The sequence below is a fragment of the Aethalodelphis obliquidens genome, unplaced genomic scaffold, assembly GCF_003676395.1.
Source record: "Aethalodelphis obliquidens isolate GAN/ISIS:26980383/991018 unplaced genomic scaffold, ASM367639v1 scaffold7, whole genome shotgun sequence".
NCBI classification, from domain to species: Eukaryota; Metazoa; Chordata; class Mammalia; order Artiodactyla; family Delphinidae; genus Aethalodelphis; species Aethalodelphis obliquidens.
In genome coordinates this window covers 40,744,963-40,762,993 of record NW_020837951.1, presented here as the reverse complement: position 1 = coordinate 40,762,993, position 18,031 = coordinate 40,744,963, and positions in this window count along the sequence as shown.

Below are 18,031 nucleotides of genomic sequence, written 5' to 3'. Positions count from 1 at the left end.
TTCCTTTCATTATCGTTATTCACTGCTCTTCGATTTTAGTTATTCTAAACATTATTCTCTTCCTGCAGTCCTCTTTCAAACTGCATCTCCTCTTTATGCTCTGAAAATATTGCTGTGCCCTCCCAATACATTTATGTGGATTCCTTTATTAGATTTGATGGCCAGAGAAAGAAGCAACAGAACGGATGGGGAGTTTTGAAAGGACAAGCAGAGGTGATGTGGTGGCCACGGAAAGCAAGCCACCTACCTCCCAATTATCCACCTACAGCTGGCACTGCCTAGTGACATACTGTTCCTGATTAACTGTACGACCGCTAATAGGAAACATTAACTAATGGATATTAATGTTAATTTGTGATGAATAGTCGTTGGCATGAGTCTCTGTGGCTTGCCTTCTGACCGTCTGAATTTGATTTTAGAGAATCTGCATTTCTGCCTATGTAGAGCCTTTGGAAGACCAAGGGAGCCAAGGGTGTGGAGTGCATATGGAGAGAATAATGTTCATTATCTTATTAAACCCCACTTACTCCCAGGGAGGTTAGGAGACAGTTGGCAAATTTTATCCCTCATTTGCAGATGGTGACTCATGGGCTTACAGTAATTCCATAGTATGCCTTAAGTCCAGAAGGGAGCAAATGGAAAGCTCAGAGTGAACAGTGGATTCTCTTGTTCTGCCGGGCACCTACCTGTAGCTGTCACATGCTGAAGAACAAAGGAACATGATGACAAGGACCAGTACAATCAGGCTGCCCAGGACAGAAAAAAAGAGCGCTTTTATGCCTCTCTCAAGGCATTTATTCTTTATGCTAGCATCTAGCGCCATCAAATGCATTCTATTAGTCGCTAGATCTTCACCAAAGATGTTGTAAGCTCAATTATAATACACATCACTGTGCTTTAAAGTTTTTAAAAGGCCTATTCATAAACATGATCTCACTTAATGCATAGGGTCTTCGTGTTCGCACAGCCCTAATTTTTATAACCAACTACCCTTTAGTGCTTCGACTTGGAGAATAAAATACTTGCTCAAATACACCCCGTGTATTTGTGGAAGAACTAGGAACTCCCCCCACCACGTCTTGCTGCGACATGGTCTATGGTTCTCTTCACTACCATTAACTTTCCCTCTGTTGGCATCCCTTTTCCCCATAGATGCCTCTCACAAAATGTAGACAAAGGAAGTATTTGCTGCTGATGATGTTGATTGAAAAAAATACTCACCTGAATACTTCTTAAGGAAGAAGCAAGGTTTTTAAGTTTTAGTTCCAGCTAAAACTCTTGACTTCTAACATGAACAGGGGCTGTGGAACATTAGTCTCCCTTGGAAATGGAAGCTATTCATTTTCTTTCTTCAGGGAATATTTATTGAGCATCTACTATGGGCGAGCCACTCCTGTCTACACGATGACAAATAATAGAAGTACAACCCAGTCCCAGCCCTCATGAATCTCAGTCCAGTGGGCTAGGTGGAAACAAAAGTAGATTTTGGCTGAGGTCACTTAAGAATTTATTGAATCCCATTCCTATATTTTGGAAACTCCAATATCCCCCCCAGGAGTGTGAGAATTCCCAAGGAATTGATGTTTTTATTCTATGTCTGACTCTGAGCATCTCCTGCTGAAGTAGTTGAGTTTAGGAAAGTTTTCACTGTTGGTATCACCTTTTCACTAGACCAGAGACTCATACCTCTTCTTTAGTTTACACACACACACATACACACACACACACCATTTATAGCACTGCTTTAGTGAGTGAGCGAGACTTAATGGAAGTTTTGAGAGATAGAGAAATACATCACAGTAAACTTAACAAGTGCATTTTCAAAATATATTTGGAATCTGACCACTTCTCACCACCTCTGTGTCTCTCATTTGGATTATTGCCACAGCCTCTCTAACTGATCTCCCACTCACCTCCAGAGTATTCTTCACACAGCACCCAGAGTGATTCTTTTAGAATAGGAATCAGATCAAGTCCCAGTCTTCTCAAAACCCTCCAAACACTTTCTCCTCTCACTCAGCATAAAAGCCTACAGAGACTTAACCTGTTCACAACTCTCACTTCCTTCTGACCTCATCTCCAGCATTCTTACATTTGCCACTCTGCTCCAGACACAATGGCTTCTAGAAGGTTCCCCCAGAAACAACGAGCACACTCCCCCCTCAGGATCTTTGCATCTTCCTTTCACTCTGACTGGCTCACTCTTCCCCAGATATGTGTGACTTGTTCCCTTGCTTTCTCCAGGTTTCTAATTATCAGTGTATAAGCAAGGCTCCCTGCCCTTACTTTTGAAACAGATTCAAGAACAGCGCCTAGCACGTAGTAGAAGCTAAATAAAAATTGTTGAAGGATAAATAAACTTAAAGTTAAAAAGTTAGAAATCATGCTGCTTAAAATATAGTCCCTTGGCATCTCAACATCTTCTTCTTGTCTCCCCCCTCCCCCATGTTGTGTGGTTTTCAGGTATCACTTTCTCTCTGCCTGTCTCCGTGGCTACTTCTGTCTCTCCTGTGCCCCTTCTCTCTCAAGAACATATTCCAGCTACATCACGTATTACATGTGAAACCTTAGGAAAGATTTTTTTTCCACATTATAAAATAGGGATAAAAATGATATCTTCATGAGTGCTACTGTGAAAATAGTGAGTGAATACGTGCAAGACACTTAGACCAGACCTGGCACATAGTATGTGCTCAGTATTTGTCAGAGGAAAAGAGCAAAACAAAAACCTCTCTCTTTTTTTTTTTTTATAAATGCAGAACAGATCAAATCATCCTAGGCCCTAAATCTAGCTCAGCTCCAGCCCCAATTTTGATTATCCAAACCCATCAAGACACTCCACATTTGAATAAGACCCAGCCACTTAGAAATGTGTCCATGGTTGTAAATATCAATTCATTTCCCAGTCACATAAGTTTCCACAATACAATATTCCTGTCATGAGAGCAGATGTGCAAAGAGTGATGGGGACAATTCAAAAGTCACAACCTGAACTAGAGGTCAGAGAAGCCTTCTTCAAGGAAGTGATGGTTGTCTGAGATGTGAAAAAAGAGTAGGAATTGCACAATCAAGAGCGAAAATTTCCAGGCCAAAGAATCAGTGTGTGAGGAAGTTTAATGCGTGAGAGCATGGCATTCTTTGAGCTCTAAAAATGGAGTTCATTAGGTACCAAAAGGTCAGAGCAAAGGTTGAGCACCAGATGATCCCATGAAGGTAACCTGGTGCGCAATCTTGGAGCTTTGTAACCTGACTGCTATATTTTGATGTTATCTCTAAAAGGGAAGGGGAAGAACCCATTGAAGTTTTAGGTTTGATAATCACAGTATCAGACTTGCCTTACCTGGAGGATCATTATGAATGCAGATCGGAAAAGGGATCTGACTCATATGGCACGTTGAGTGGGTTTATCTTTAACAATAAGTGAGAGTACTTCCTGGACATAACTCTTGAAGCCCTTTTACTCCTCTCATGAACAAGGGACACTTCTTGGCCATTTTTTAATTATGCATGGCCCTCTCTGTACAAGCCTCTCTACTTCTATGTTAACCCAAGACCCTAAAGAAATATTTGGCTGCTAATGTGACTGAATCAAATAATTCATGTTACATTCTATTAATTTTGGCAAATCTAATTTGTCTTGGTTGTGAGTGGCAGCCATCTAGAACTGGAGTCCCAGGAAAATCCCTTGTGTGTAAGAAATTGATGTAATTTCACTTGTGAACCCACGTTCCTAAGGCAGTGCTCCCACCAGGTGCTGCTCCAAATACTTGTCTTTTGTACCATGTCCTATTTAACTTAAAAAGATAATCTGCTTCCTCTTAAACTGTACTGATTTTGCCAAAGTGCATGGGGGAACAGTCCAGCACCTAGCTTGCCTGGCCAAAGGTTGCTTTGAAGCCAGGAGCTCCAGATCTGAGCCTTTGGAAAGTGGTGTATGATATGAAGAGTGGTCCATGGGCAGGAGAACTGGCTCAAGGTCTGATCTTCCCGTGGTTAAGTTCACGGTCATGGGCAAATCTCAGCACCCTCTGAACCTTGGTATAAAGAACAGTGGCTGAACATTATTTCAAATGAAATCTTACCAGGACTTCTCCCCAGTAATTAACACTAATTAAAGCTGCAGTAGGCAGTAGCCGCTGGGGTCAGGATCCAGAGCACTTGACCTCAGCCTTCCCACTTTACCAGCCCCTAAGGTAACACTTCTTGAAACCAGGCTCTGCGAGATGCAGTTTGAAAACTTGGCCAGATAACCTCAAAGATCTCTGCCCACTCCAAGTGTTTTTGGTAGTATTGGCTGTGATTTGCATTCCAGAACGTTAAGTGCAAATGATTTCTCCAGTGTTAATGTTTACCACTGTGCCTACACCATGGCAATATCACATGATTTCTGTTCTTATTAATTCCGTCTCTTGATCCCTGTGCAATATGACTCAACAAATACTTATTATAAGAATAGTAATATGTTATGTTTGAATAGTATTTGACAGTTTTTTAAAACTTTTCCCTTCATCTTACTTAGCCCTCTTCACAACCTGTAAACTTCATACACAATTATCACCTGTCTTTAACGGCAGAGAAAACTGGAGTGCAAAGAATTAGGAGACTTGTACAAAGGCATAAGGACCGAATTTTGTCTTTGTTGTTGTTATTGTTCTTGGCTTGTGGTGTACATGACCTGCTCCATTTTATAAAGGATTTGCAATAATTTAGAGAAAATTATCTTTCGACATCTTACAATACCTTTACAGTATTCTTCCTTTTTTGACCTTACAATAAAAAAGAAATGGGTAAATAATTAGACATCAGGACTACTGAAAATTAAAATTAAAATAGAAGATCAAGGCCAGCAGTGAGGGAAGAGAAAGATAAATATGTTGTAGGTCATTTAACTCCCATGAGGAAGAGAAAGAGCTCCAGCCGAGCTCTTTCTGCTCTGTGTGCAGGGCTTGCTCTAATCCGCCGTACCTGCCTTTCATCACAGTGCACAGCTCTAGTGCAGTTTCCAATAGAGAGATGAGCAAATCTCCATTTTCACCTTCTAATGAGGATGCGTGTGACTCAATCGTTGAGCACCTCTACTCTGAAATGGTCTTATTTTTCCCCATAACTAATATCCAGTTCTGCTCCCTCAAACCCCCTCCCCTGCTGGGTCATCTATTCTCTCAATGAAAACTCAGTTCAGTTCCATAGATTTTTCATCTCTTTGGGGTATTAGAATAATCTTATGCTGGTTCTTCAGGATTCAGTCTTCTTCTTAAAACCTAAATCTCACACTCGATTTCATGCCCTGCCCTCCTTCTCCATCGAGGGCAGGCTGCACAGGTGTCTCCCAGGCCCCTGCGGACGAGGGGAAGCTCTCTCACTCTTGCCTCTTCCTGAGCTTGTCACTCTGTACCAGGTGTCCAATGTCTGGATCAACTCCAAGGCTCACTTACTCATACTTGGAAGGGCCCACGCAGACCGCCCACTGCACGACCCACCGAAGTGGGTTTGCAGCTTCAGAGGGACCTCTTCCTCATGTCTCTCATGACTCCACCAATGACCAATCCTGCACCCTTTTGCAGCTGATATTTCTTTGCCCAGCTGGCAGCCCTCTGGGGTAGGGGTGAGGGGTAGAATTAATACCAACCAGACGCTTCAGCCCAGACAGCGTCGGCACTGCAGGCCTGATCTACAAGACAGGCACGTGGCTGTGCAGGCTGCCCGGCTGGTACCCCTCTCACGGCTCCGCCCTCTCTCTCCTGACTCTCTGTCTTTGTTCTAGAATCATTAGGGGCTCTACTGATTCACTAACTTGGCAATTGGGTACCTGGCACATGTCCTGAAAATCAAGCCCATTGAGAAAGAAACTGCATCCTGTTACAAACGCCAGGAAATAGTTATTAAAGTTAACTGGAAAGATGAAAGAGTGAGCAATTAAATTCAAACCTGGAAAGGTAATGTGGAGCTTCACGTTAGGGGCAGAGCCCAGGCTGGGGTGAGGGGAGGGAGGCCCGTGCCTCAGGCCCAACATGTAAGGGGCTGCCAAAAAGCTTAGCAATCAAGATAAGTAATATTTTAGTGCTTTCTTTCTTTTTTTTTTTTTTTTTGGCTGTTCTGGGTCTTTATTGCTGCACACGGGCTTTCTCTAGTTGCGGCGAGTGAAGGCTACTCTTCGTTGCGGTGCGCGGGCTTCTCACTGCGGTGGCTTCTCTTGTTGTGGAGCTCTAGGCCCGCAGGCTTCAGTAGTTGTGGCACGTGGCCTTCAGTAGCTGTGGCGCACGGGCTTAGCTGCTCCGTGGTGTATGGGATCTTCCCGGCCCAGGGCTCGAACCCGTGTCCCCTGCATTGGCAAGCGGATTCTTAACCACTGTGCCACCAGGGAAGCCCTAGTGCAATATTTTTAAAAATCAAAATTGATGCCAAAAATCCAGGATGAACAAAATGTCGGATTTGTAAATAAAGAAGCATCAGTGAGAATGGAGGGAAGATCTTGGCGGGGCAGGGGGCGTTGGGGTGGATAAACCAAAAAGGTCAAGTTAGGTTCCTGTGTAGCTAAGGCATATGGTTCCAGGAGAGAGGGAAGAGCACAGAACAGGTTTGTAAGATCAGGAAAGGAGACATTATAGAGAGTTTCAAATGCTGTATTAAAGCGTTTTCTTTCACTGTTGGAGAATTAGTTATTATTGTTTGGTTACTGGAGAGAATCATGGAAGAATTTTTTGCTAAAAGATAACATGATCAGACCACGTTTAAATAGGATACACACATGTACTGGCCGTCACCTTGGGATGTTGCCACCCGAGGTATCCTGACGAGTGGTTTCTACAGCTTCCTTCTCTTTGGCAGCCAGAACTTTGGGATACAGCATGCTGGGTGGGTGGGGAGTGAGCGTGATGGCATGTGCTGTCCACATACTCCTCAGTGGGTTACTGTGGGGGTCACTGGGGCAGAAGGGCAGGTGAGGAACGGTCAGAGCATCACAGAGATGCTCCAGGCTTAGTCCACGGGGATAAGAAATGGTTGAAGGACAGAAAACTGGTTTTCTGTTCATTTACTGAAATGAAGCAGTTCATTTACTGAAAGATTCTGGCCTTTTTCATTTAAACAGTTAAAATATATGGTGTCAGAGGAAATTGCAGCACTCAGCTTTTTATTAGTACTGCTGTCTCTACGATAGATGTTCCTAAAAAGAAAAAATCAAAACCTTTTTGAGGACATGCCTGCCATGTTTCTTCAAAACCCCAGAACTTCAGCTCTTACAGAAAAATAATAAATGACTCTGAGCAAGGTCAAATCATTTACTCCTTGTATCCATGGTCAATCATTTGGAAAGTTTTCTTTGTAATTAAGCACATATGTATATAAATACGAATTCACGAGCTGATCTTGTGCAAATGATATGCTTTTATTTTAAAAGGACTATTTTCTCTGTGTGTAATTACTTCTCTCTTCCCTCTCTGCTTATGTAAGTATGAGTGTCGCTTTGGTGTTTTTTTGTTTTTGTTTTTGTTTTTTCTGTCATATATACACAGACAAAAAGGTTGTAAACTGCAAATTCTTCAACTAGGGTCAAAGGACGTGTTGGGATCTTTGCATTTTGACTCAGTGGAATTGCCTCTCCCCTCAGATGAGATAATTTTCTACTAGTAGAACAAGTGAAAAAGAAAAAATATAATGTTAAAATGCTGTTTTCTGGATGGGAGGTTTCCTTTATCCTCACTTGCTATGTGTTGAAGTCATTTTTGTCAGTGGACATAAAATAATTAATCGGGGGAAGCGGATCCTTTAATTAACTTGAGGAACATCAGGGTAGGGGGGCAGCCACCCATTGCAAGAAGATGGCAAGATATGGCCTCTTTCCTAGTGCAGGAATCAAGAAGGGAAGAATTGCCTATCCTGCCGGAGGCTGTGCACCATTTATCATGCTGTCGCATCAGTGGGAGGACCCTGGAGAGCCCTGACCATGAGATTGAAGGTTGGTGCCAATTTACGGCAACACAAATGCATTGAACAGGAAAGAGATAGCTCCCAATCTCTTCAATTTTCTTACATTACCCTGAAGGCCAGAGAATTAAATGAAACAGTAGCTGATGACAACTTCAGAGGGCCCTGATTGCGTGACAGGAAAAGTATTAAAATAGCTCAGTAGTTTGATTTTATACGTGTGTTAATCTTGCCCCTGAAAGAAGAGCAAGGGTAGAAAATGCTGCCTTTTGGTTAACCTGTTCATCGGTGAGAAGATGATACATTAATTCTGTTTGCCTGTCAGAGACTCTTATGCAGCAGTAAAAATGGAGCACAAGAAACGTAAGGTAGACTGAAACTGAAGACACCCTGACACACACACTATCTGGATCACATGACTCACAATTTGTTGCTATGTCTTTAATGACTTAGAGTGAATCCATTAGTCTGCTCTTGCCAGCAGCATCTGTCAGGAGAATATCTTTTAAGAAATTAATATTAACCTCTGGTCACATTGGGTGAAATGGTCTCTGATTAAGTACAGGTTCTATGTACACATGTGGTTAGTTTGGACAGGGTTCAAACATCCAAACCACTTCAGGGCGATGGATCACAGAAATTGAGCAAATACACAGCCAAACAGGCCCTATTAGGGGGCCTTCCAAGAATTGTATTCCCTTTTCCAGTTTACTAAGTTGTTGTTGAATGCTTATTAAGTTCCAGGAACTGAATCTGGTACTAGAAATACAAAATTTCATAGGTTGTTATTCTAGTCCTTAAGGGGAATTTACTGGAGCAGTGATTTAAGAGGTAGTTAAGAGCCTTAGTTTGGGGGGTCAAATAACCTGTTTCAGATCCTTGTAGATACTTATCAGCAGTGTAAATGTGAGCAAGTTATCTTTGTTAAGCCTGTATTCTCTTCTGAAACACTACAGGTGATAAAGGTATCTGTCTTATACAGTAAGTATGAGGAAGTGTATGGTATACATTCAACAAATGTTCACTTTTATTGGCTATTATAATGTGAAAAGAGTTATGGGAGCACAGATGAGGAAGCATGTAATTCGGTGGGAGAAGGAGAGCTGAGGTAAGGAGGTATAATATTTGAGCTAAGTTTTAAAATGTGAATAAAATTTGCCTGCCAGAAGTGATGATCTTAAGAGTCTGACTATACCAGTTAACTCACTCCGTCAAGTAGTTCTCTCTTTGTTAGAGCATGGAGATCAGAGGTCAAAATCAGAGTGAAAATTAGAGCTTCTGTGCCTAATGTAGAAATGTCACTTCACACAAAGAGAAAATTACTATTCTATGAGCACAGGCCATGCCCTCAAGCCCTACTTAATGGGCACTGATGATCAGTGGGCTGTTTGAGGGTTAATAGGGTAGGTTAAACCCATGAAGAGTTTAGAATGATCAAAAAAAAAAAATAGCTAGAGATCACAAGTATTATCTTTCTACAATACTTGGAAGTTACTAAATTAATAAATCAGGACATGCTTTATTCTATTTTTATTTAAAACTAAGATCAGGGACTTCCCTGGTGGCACAGTGGTTAAGAATCTGCCTGCCAAGGCAGGGGACACAGGTTCAAGCCCTGGTCCAGGAAGATCCCACATGCCGCAGGGCAACTAAGCCCGTGAGCCCCAACTACTGAGCCTTCACTCTACATCCCACGAGCCACAACTATGGAAGCCCGTGCAGCTAGAGCCCGTGCTCTGCAACAAGAGAAGCCACCGCAATGAGAAGCCCGTGCACCGCAACGAAGAGTAGCCCCTGCTCACGCAACTAGAGAAAGTCGGCGTGCAGCAACAAAGACCCAACGCAGCCAAAATTAATAAATAAATAGATAAATATATTTATTTTAAAAAATAAAAATAAGATCATAGGAAAATTTCAAGTTGAAACACTTCAACTTGAAATTCAATTCAACAAGTATTTCTTTAATAGTTATTATGCACCAGGAACCATGCCAAGCTCTATGGATACAAACTAAAAATGACATAATCCAAGATCTAGAATTTTCATTTTTGAAGGAGAAATTTATAGCATTGAATTAGTACAAGTTGATGATATGTCAATTTATAATGCAACCAGGTTGCACTACATTTTATAAATACCCAAAGAAAAAAAATGAGCAAACTTTCTAATAATTCGTACAGACAATGAAAGATATTGATCAAGGAAATACTGATATATTTAATAACACAAGTATAACAACCTTCACTGAGTCATAAAAAAAGAGATCATAAGTAAAAATCTAATACAATACAAATATGAATACTAGATTTTAAAGAGTTAATATCTACTATCAACTTTCCATATTGATGAGACACACTTACATATTGATGAGACCCTGCTAAAGTCAAAAGCCAGAAAACACCAGAAGTTTGAAAAATTCTATATGAAAATAATCAACTTCACTAGTAATCAAATAAACGCAAATTAAAATGAGGTACCATTTTTTGTCTATCAAATTAGCTAAAGAAAATAAAGGATAATCCCATATACTGACGAGGATGTGGTGAGACAGATGTTTTCATGCATTGCCGGTTGTCAGTGAACTGTGATGACCTTTCCGAAGAGCTATTTGGCAATACATATTGAGACTCTTAAAATGACACTATTCTTTGGTACTATAATTTTACTCTTAAGTTGTATCATGAGAAATTGTTGAGAAATGTGAACAATGATTTGTGTACAAAAAATCCCAACTTTTTTTATACTAGTAAAAATATAAATAAAAATGGTAATAACAGATATTCACAACAGGAAAATAGATCACTATACTCTGGTATACTCTTATGCTGAGTTACAAAATACCCTTTGAAAATGCTGTTTTAAAAAGGTAAATTTTAGGCCTTCCCTGGTGGTGCAGTGGTTAAGACTCCATCTGCCAGTGCAGGGGACACGAGTTCAAGCTCTGGTCCAGGAAGATCCCACATGCCGCAGAGCAACTAAGCCCGTGAACCACAACTACTGAGCCTGTGCTCTAGAGCCCGTGAGCCACAACCAGTGAGCCCACGTGCCACAACGACTGCAGCCCCCGTGCTCTAGGGCCCACATGCTGCAACTACTGAGCCCACGTGCTGCAGCTACTAAAGCCCACACGCCTAGAGCCCCTGCTCCACAAGAGAAGCCACCACAGTGAGAAACCGGCACACCACAAGGAAGAGTAGCCCCCACTCGCCACAAGTAGAGAAAGCCCGTGTGCAGCAACAAAGACCCAACGCAGCCAAAAAAAAAAATCAATAAATAAAATTTTAAAAATAAAATAAAAAGGTAAATTTTAGAGCGGCTCAAGATACAATATTTTAGAGGAAAAAGACAAATAAATGGATATTTTAGTCAGACTAAGTCAAGGAAAATAAAGTGTTACTCCTGTTCAGTTACATTGAAAATAGAAAATAATCTAAGGCAAATTATGTTTATTAGTTAATAAGAGAGTTTAGCAAGATTCTTGAATATGAAATCAATATACAAATACAAAAGTATTTCATTTTCAAGTAATAAATATGTAGGAAAGGTAATCTTTAAAGAGATACCATTTGCAATAGCAATAAAAATACTAAAGAGAGAAATAAATCTTATAAATATGTTTAAGGACTTTGAGGTGAAAATGATAAAATTATAATGAATACATTAAAGAGAACCTAAATGACGGTAGTGATATACCTTGTCTGTAAATAGTAAGATTCACTACTGTAGATATGTCAGCATTCCCCACAATGATTTGTGAATTCAGTGAAATTTGCATTAAAATTCCAACAAGAATTTGACAAACCTACTTAAAAGTTTATGTGTAAAAACAAATGGAGAAGAACAACAAAGACATTCCTGAAGTAGAAAAACACATGGCATGGAAGATTAGTGGGAAAGGAAAGACTCTTGATAATCAGTCGGTCCTGGGGTAGTTGGGTATCTAATATCATAACATGGAATTGAATCTATACCTCATTCCTTATATTAAAGTTAATGGGAAATGGATAAGAGAAAAATATGAATAGCAAAACTTTAAACCTTTTAGAAAAACAATATACGAAAATTTTTATGTATCAAACCAGGAAAAGAGTCCTTGAATAAGACATATAAAAATACAAGTCATAGTAGGAAAATACTGATACATTCAATTACATTAAATTTAAAAACTGTTATTCATCAAAAGACAACATTTTTTTAAAAATCCACCACCTGGGAATAGATGTTTGCCACACAAGCAGCTGGCAAATAATTAATTTCTAGAATCTATAGAGAACTCCTAAAATGTAATAAGTAAAAGAACCCCTATTAGAAAAATGGCTAAAAGGACATGAATAGACAATTCATAGACTAAGAAACAGGAATGGCTATCAGTCTATGGAAAGATGTACAGCCTCAGAAGTAGTCATGGAAATGAAAGTTGACGAGACGTCACTTTATAGGCACTGCAGTTTGGCAATATTAAAAGACTTATGGTATCAGATTTTGGTGAGGTGAGGTTGTGGAGCAGTAGCAACTCCATACTGTTGGTGGAAATGTAAATGGGTAAAGTTAAACGTGATTTAAATCAATAATAGAATGAGATCTTGAAAGAAATAAGAATTGCTGAAGGGGGGTGGGAAATATAGATAATGCAAAAGAAAGGAACTGTGAACAGCTAGAACGACAATAACTAGGAGGTAAATTATTTCTGTTCAACTCATAATTCACATCTTGAATAGGAATAGTCACTTTCTTAATTCATTCCCCTATAATTTTTAAAATAGAATCTTTTGAGGGTTTTTTTCCCCCCTTGAATTTATATCTCCAGCTTTATAATGATCATGGTAGTGGACACCAGTTGCTTTATCTGTGTCAAAATTCCTTTCAGAAATGTACCTTGTCTTCTGGGACACACTAATTCCCCTATTGCAGACATTCTGGGCTGACATTATTTTAACAACCTCAACTTCACTGGCCACAGAGATTGGAACTGGGAACCTCATGTTGAAGATAATGAGTTTCAGTCCTTCTATGGTTATAGGTAGGCTGGAAGATGTAAGCCTCAAATTTATTGGGAGCTATGTTTCCACTGATGTGAAAAAGTCTAGACTGGCAAAATAAAGTTTGGACATGTGCAGAAACAGAGATGAGAAAAGAGAGAAATACTTTTGAGAGAATTTAAGTCCTTATACCCAGGCTTAAACAACCTTGCCCTTCTTGCAAATTTACTATGTGAGCCAGTATAGTCCCATTTTGGTCTAAGCTGTTCTCAATTAAGTTTCTTTTTCGAAATCCAAAAGTTTCAAACAATAGCTAATTTGAATTTAAAATCAATTACGCAGTTCATCCTATGGCTAATTTCATTTAAAAATATATACCTTATATATAATGTGAGTGAATAAAGGTTGTTCCTGCAATGAAAGACCAAGTCTAAATTGATAAATGCAGTGACATTTATATTTGAAAAATAGAATATTTTATTTTCATCTCCCTCCTACCCTACCTATGTATGCGTATAGCTGATTCACTTTGTGATACAGCAGAAACTAACACACCGTTGTGAAGCAATTATACTCCAATAAAGATGTTAAAAAAGATAGAATATTTTATTTTCAAAAATGTGTATGATAAAATGAAGTCAATTACACTGAGCATTTCCAAGAAACATTTGATGCCAGTCATATAAACCAGTTTTTTTGGTAATATTGTTTCTAGTATGTGCTTTTCAAATAGTCTATATTCTTCTAGCATTGGTGTTATATATAGCTACCATCATTTCAGAAGATTGTTTTATATCAGATATTCTTTCAGTATTATAAATATTGTCACTAACTAAAAGTTGAGATCAGTTGGGATTCCTGGGGCAATGAGACTACAAAAAAAAAAAAAGAAAATTATCAAAATTAAAATCCAGTGGCAGACTGGATGTAGGGAATCCAGAGGATGTAGGGAAACATTTATGGCAGCTTGACTTATGAGAAGTACTAAAATGTTGGATTTGGACCAGAGACAACAACTCTGATCTAACTAAATGAAACTTTTACTGAAAAAAATTGATTACTATTAGTAAATACAACCAATATGTAAAAGTTGCAAGAATTCTGCGAAGAGAAAACAATTGATATATACATCATGACTAACTTGAATTCCCAAGAAATTGTAAACTGATTGAAAGGACTGAGTAAAGTACATATTTCAAAATAAATTTTTCTTATTTGTTTTAAAAAATTTGCTCTAACATCATATAAATTGAGAATTATTATCATTTGTGTAGCATACTCAAATGTTGTGTCTTGGTGTAAACAGGGAGTATCTACAATCTGAAATCATCTTCATAGATTCAATTTACACATTATTGACTCTATTAAGCTACTGACTCAAAATAATGGTACCTTTGCAAATTTAATGAAAAGTCCTCAATTGGACTTGTAAATCTTGCCTAAGTCTTGAAAATCTTAATTAAGAATTATTTTTGTCCTTAAACAATAAGAATAGTTGGTTAGCTTTAATACTGGTAAATGTTATGCACAAGTGTTGCCTGTAACAAATGTAACTTCCTTAACAAAATTCAAAACATGAATTAAATTCTCTAATTTGCACAAAGATGTGTTTCCAATTTTATCCAAATCCAATCTCCTCTCCTAAATAGAAATCTTCCTTTCTCTGGCTTTGTGATATTGTGTTTGAAGGACATTTTATAAAGAGAACATCATATTATCCTTCGAGGACATTAGTCTATCAGGTATTCAACCTGGATTAAACAGCCCTGAACCCTCATCTTAATTTCTTCCCTTACATTCAGATATGTCCCACACCCTTTAAGAGACAGCTTCAAATGATGCTGCTGCTGCTACCGGTGGTTTTAATTCAGCTGTTTCAGTTTGATGGCAGCATACTAAATTAACTCTGAATGGAGACAGTAAAATTAATTCTCACTCTACCCGTCAGCCAACTCTAGCAAGAACCAGCCTTTGAGAGAAAAAAAATTTTTCTGTCCCACAAAAAATCTTAGTGCCCAGTGGTGCAAAATTATAAAACTAAAGCTTAAGGATGCATACCCTATGGAGACAAAAAGTATGTCCATTTCGCCTATACACTTGTATTTTACTACACCACTTCTTACATCCATTAATCGGTTTGAAAACTTTTCTCCAGTATTCCTTGAGAGGATTTAATATGAATGCATTTACTGGGGTGGGATACTTGAGAGCTTACATAAGGGGACACTGGCTCCAATTTTCAACCTTAGCGCCAACTCAGCCTGAAATATCTGGGAGTGACTTAAGCTTTCAAGAGGAAGACACCTTCAGTTCTTCTTGCTTCACTTTCCTGCACTGCCAGTGGGTTCGTTTGAACCAGGGCTACTCAGCTTTCCTTTATGAAAAGTGCATTCTAATTTGCACAAATCTTTTAACCCCAAAGTTGAGATGGAGGAAGAAGGAAGTGAGGCAATTAAACAGTACCATTTTTTCCATTTCTTATCTTCATTAATATCTTCATGACTGTTCTATTTCTTCTTTTCCTGTATCTTATCAGGGCATTTTGTCTATATCTTCATCTTAAACAACTTACCCATTATGTCGTCAGTATAGTCATCTGAGCTGGTAGCTATACTGCAATGCTTTCTGCAAATGCAAGGACACAGATTGAATTTAGTTATCCTTAGGCTTTTTATTAATTTCAATAAAAATATGGATATACTATATAAACTTGTTGCTATTTTTATACTTTAAAACTATGAGTTATGAAATTTATAAGCCTAATCAAAATATTCAGAAGACACATATTCAAAATGGAGGACCGATTCTGACTGTTAACTTCTGATTTTAAAAATTGAGCTGCAGTCTGTTGCAGCAGAGTCAGTTGCTCACTTCATGTCTACCCACCACTGGCCGGTTCAACTAGAAGTTTCAGGTATAGTCATTTTAGTTCTAGCAGTTCTATAACCAGGTTTACAGACATAGCCTAAGATCACCTATTTATACTTGGCTTGTAAATGTCATGCACATTTTCAAAAATGACAGAATCATTCAGGTGATGTAGTCTTACCAGGAAGATAACTTATCAAAGTTGGTTTCTGAAACAGTCAGTTTATCTTTAGCTTCAACACAATAGCCTTAGTAACAATGCCCTTTTAAGTAGGAAATACCATGACATTTGATCTAGCCATGGAGGCATCATATGTGAATTCACTTCAAAAGAAAGAAATGATTAAATACTTCCTTTACCAGAAAGAATAGAATTGAATTACTGCTCCCCAAAATGAAATTATGATCGATGAACTAATTAGCCTCCAAGATTTCCTTACAGAGAGATTAGGGAAGGGATGAAAAATTTACACATACCACCCAAAAGAATAACTAAGTACTCATGGCAAATGAGCTAAGGGATGTGGGTAGTGTTAAAATGAATAATCTGACAATATAAACTGTCATTGGAGGGTCTATCATTAAATTGTCATTAGAACAGCCTCTTGCTATTGAGCAACGCTTTTATGAAGAAAATAAATATTGCCAATCACATGGAGAAATAGAATTATCCTTTGTAAATCTCAAGACACAGTCTCAAGAGAAGTTTATTATAATATTATTTTTAGATGAAGAGGGCAACGAAAAGCACACTCTTCTACTATAACAGCTACTAGACAAACTGTTGAAAAGCCACAAACAGTTCCAGACAGTCCTGTTTATTCTAAAACAAAAGAGAGCCTTAAAACTTAACCGTTTGTGAAAAACTATTTCTTCATTTTAACAACTACAAAACTAGTATCCATAGGATTTCAAGGCCCTGTTTAAATAATTATTTTAATTAAAATTTGTATCTCTGTTATTGATTATAATCATACAATTCCCTCTATAACTGGCCAATATTTGGAAGACAATGTAAAGTAAAACTAGATCACTAATAGTTATGTTTGGCTGGGAGGAAGTGAGAAATTAAAGCAAATCTTTCACTCCAATATTGGTTTGGTCAGTAGCTTCAACATTCTCTATTGAGCATTATGACATGCCAAAGACAAGAAAAATTAACAAATATACTTTCCATTTTCACTTCCATACATTGCATGTACCTTGATCTAAAATTAAGCCTCAGGAGGAAGAAAAGCAGCATTCTTTTTTTTTTTAAACATTTTTATTGGAGCATAATTGCTTTACAATGGTGTGTTAGTTTCTGCTTTATAACAAAGTGAATCAGCTATATGTATACATATATCCCCATATGCTAACACATATATATGAATCTAAAAAATAAATAAATTAAAAAAATAAGGTTCTGAAGAACGCAGAGGCAGGACAGGAATAAAGACGCAGACGTAGAAAATGGACTTGAGGACAGGGGGAGGGGAAAGGGTAAGCTGGGACGAAGTGAGAAAGTGGCATGGACATATATATACTACCAAATGTAAAAAGCAGCATTCTTGAATCAACAACTGACTCAAGTTCTTGAGGATTAGCTATGACAATTGACACTGATCTAAATTCTAAATTGTCAAAAGGCAAAATAATCCCGAAGTGAAATGGAAAGCATTATAAGCCAATATAATTACCACCCAATGTAGACCCCAAATGAGTTACATATCAGTAAATGACATTGTCTTCTAAAAGAGATTCAAGCCCAAAACCCATCATTTTGGTGGCCTCTTTTGCCCTCAATTGTCAAACCTTCATCACCAGTCTACCAGCAGCTCTTGATGACTCCACTTCAAAATCACATTCCTCCTTGGTCTACTTCTCTCCGTTTCCATAGCAATCACTCTAATGCAGGCCACCATCATTTCTCACCTCATCTATGGCAATTACCGGTCTTCCTGACTCCCCTCCTCTACAATTCATTATCTAAACAGAGTTCTTAACTCTTGTAATTCATACCTCCAAAGTGTGTGCGTGTGTGTGTTTGTGTGTGTATATATATAATTTAAACTCCTAAACTTTGCCCATAGGATTCCACACAATCTGGCCCCTTCCTACCATTTCAGTTGCAACCCATACCCATCCTCTTCTCTTGTTCTCTCCATCAGTTAGTGGTCTCCTTCCAAATCCTAAGGGATTTTTGCATTTAATGTTCTCTCTGTCTCTGGAAGGCTCACACACTAGCTCCTTCTCATCAATAATAAACTCAAACTCCA